This window comes from Octodon degus, unplaced genomic scaffold (assembly GCF_000260255.1).
Source record: "Octodon degus isolate 3935 unplaced genomic scaffold, OctDeg1.0 scaffold00254, whole genome shotgun sequence".
Taxonomy (NCBI): domain Eukaryota; kingdom Metazoa; phylum Chordata; class Mammalia; order Rodentia; family Octodontidae; genus Octodon; species Octodon degus.
Window position 1 is genome coordinate 2192811 of NW_004524830.1, and position 3158 is coordinate 2195968.

Below are 3158 nucleotides of genomic sequence, written 5' to 3' on the forward strand. Positions count from 1 at the left end.
GCGTGGTGGTGCAAGTCTGTAATCCCAGTACTAGGGAGGCTGAGACAGGAGGATCACTATGAGTCCAAGCTTAAAAAAAACTTTACCTGGGCTACTCAGGAGACTGATATAGATGTTCAGAAGTTGGAGGCCAGCCGGGGCAACTTAGTGAGACCCTGTCTCAAAATATAAGGTAGGGTGGAATGGGCTGAGGGCATAGTTCAGCACTCTGAACTCAACCCCCAGTACACCAAACAGAGAAAAACTTTCCTGCAAGAACTCAAACCAAACAAGGAAGAGATGATTGAAATATTTAAATTCATGAATGAGAAAGACATGGGAAGAAGGTGGCTGTTTGACACCAAAGCTCTTTAAATACCCACTTATAAGAGGAAGACTAAATTGTGTGGTTACCAAGCAGAATTCATAGTAACCAAGCAGAATATATAAGTCGAAGAGCCTGACAAAATAAAAATAGTAATAAAATGTATAAAATTCATGAGTGAGGATAGGAAAACACATACGTGATATAACTTCTTCATTCTTCTTAACCAGGAAACAAAAACATACAGTTAAAGGTTGAAATCATTAGCAATATAATGATGTCAATTTCATTTTATGATTTTTTTCTTTAAAGAGCTCTTTTTTTTTTTTTTTGGTGGAACCGGGGATTGAACTCTGGCCCTCGCACTCGCCAGGAAGCACTTATTCTACTGAGTCATCTCCCCGGCCCTAAAGAGCTCTTTCAGAAACTAATCTTTTCTGGAAAAAATGTCTGGAAAATCTAAATATAAAAATTCTTGTACCTCCACTTCAGATTTTTTTTTCTTAAAATTTCATTTACTTTTGTTTGTACAGTTAGCATGACCATATTTTGTAAAATGATATCTCTACACATCCTATTATCTGTTTCAATGTTTTCAACAGCGGCTGAAATGATCATTTTTACCCTGTCTACAAATAGGGTTTGCTGTAGTTTGAGGTGTCCTTGCTTCTTTGTGTGTTTTGAGTTTTTTAGGGGAAAAAAAATGACCCTGTGTGTGTGTGTGTGTGTGTGTGTGTGTGTTTGCAAAATGAACATTTTATGAAAGGAAACATGAAGAAATGTAAATTCAACTTAAGAAGTAAGAAAAAAATGCAAAATGATCAACTCCAAGAAAAAGAAACAAAACAAACAAAAAAAGGTAAAAGCAGAAATTTATGAATTAGAAAATGAAACAAGTGAATTTGGTCAACGAATGAAAAGGTTTCCTTGAACAGGTTAATTAAAGCGTGGTGCAAGCTGGTGAAGAGGTTAAGAGACAAGACAAAAATAACTAGGAAGCAGAAAGGGACGTCTCTCTTGTTCTGCTTCCGCTTTTCCTCAGTCGCCCAAAACCTTGGCGCTCCTCAGGCCAACCGGCCAGCGCCTCTTGGATGCCTGAATTCGCTGGCTCACATTCCCTTTTGTTTCCTGGAGAGTTCCCCCCCCCGCAGCAGGTCACGTGCCTCAGCCATCTGGCACTGCTCACTTCAGCAGCACCAATTCTCCCTCACCTCTGCCCATTTTTTGGGTCTTCCAGCATTTTCCCAAATGCACTAAGCTGTACCCTACTTCTCCGGTTCAACCGGGCGCCTTCCTTCTGTCTAGTGCTGTCTTCCCACTCTTACCATCTGGGCTGATTTTCCTTCCGTCCTTCAGCCACAGCTAAAGTGTATTTATTTGTCTGTTTAAAACTCTTTCTCCATCCAGGGTCCTCATTTTTGAGCTCCGCCTACTGCAGACAGACGCTGCCATTCATTGCTTGCTTCCCAAATACGTGGGTGTTCCCTAAGGGGGGGGGGGGCAGGTGTATGTGTGAAATGGGCCAAGTAAACCCAAGCAGGGACAACAAGGTGGGCAGTCCCTGAAGACCGGTCCCTGGCCCACCTCCCTGATCTGGGGATCTTTGGATGAGCAATGTAGGTAGGGAAGGCATTTACAACCCTGGCCTGTCCCATGGGGACAAAAGAGGGAGCAAAGTAGGGCAATCGATGCTGGTAATTTGTGTGAGGCACTCTTGCAGTAAGTATTGCTCGATATTGCTTGCCAACCTGGCTCCTGGCACTGTGCTAGACTCTGGGCCCAGAGCTAGCAATCAGCGCCGAGGCGCTCACATTCTAGTGGTGATACTGGGTACAGAAGAACCAGGTTGCCCAGCCATCCTAGGAGTTCATTGAAAGTAGCAATGCATGCGGCATCAAGAAACTAGCATGTGCGAGATGACGGGCCCCAGGGGTGGCTCGCATTCAGCGCACAGCAGAAGGCACTTCAAGAAGGTAACATTAATGCAAGAGCTGGCTGGCAAGGAGCCACGCTTGTGGAAAGGCCCTTGGCCAGTAAGACCGCCCTAACAAGCGAGGCCAGAAAGCTAGTAAACCACTGAACTTCGCTGCTCACGGTCCTGCAGGGCAAGCGTTCAAGATCAGGGTGCCCCCTGGTGGGATTGTAGTGAGGGACTCCTCCCGGGTCAGACGGCAGCAATCATCGTGCCGCTTTCCTAAATCACCCATCAGAGGTGGCTGCAGGGTGCTGCACAGGAGGGAACCGATGAAAAGCAACCCAGGAGCCACGTTATGGGAAACGCAATGTTTATTTATTTATTACTTTGTATTTAGTACAGGGTCTACCGGATGTACAGGGTCTCACTACGTAGATCTGACTCTAGTGGTCTGCCTGTATTCAGTCTCCCAAACTCTGGGATGACAAGAGCGCCACCACGCCCAGTCTCAATCTCTGTTTCAGCGCGCCCGGTGGGGGGGGGGGGCGGAACGGCAATCCTTGGATCTAGCCTCAGCCACTGTGCTCTCCACTGTGTTCTGCTAAGCAGGCGCTTTAGTCCACTGAACTATCTGGCCAGCCCGTGATGTTTTTATTTAGTTTGTGTGATGCAAACTTTGAAAATGGTCGATCATTCCTAAAGATGGTTCAACCCAGTTTCCCAGATAAACCGGAGAATCTGTCCTCCCTGGAGAATGAAACTGCGTATTGGAGGTCATCAGGAGTTGAAAGTACAGCACAGAGAGACCACCTTTGGACGGGATCACAGAATGGCTGGTCATGTCGCACACGACATTGGGATGACAGAAGCTTGACACCTGTCCCTCTTCTGTCAAGTATTAGTGATGCTGGCAGAGATCTAGAGGGTGGGGGCGGGGCG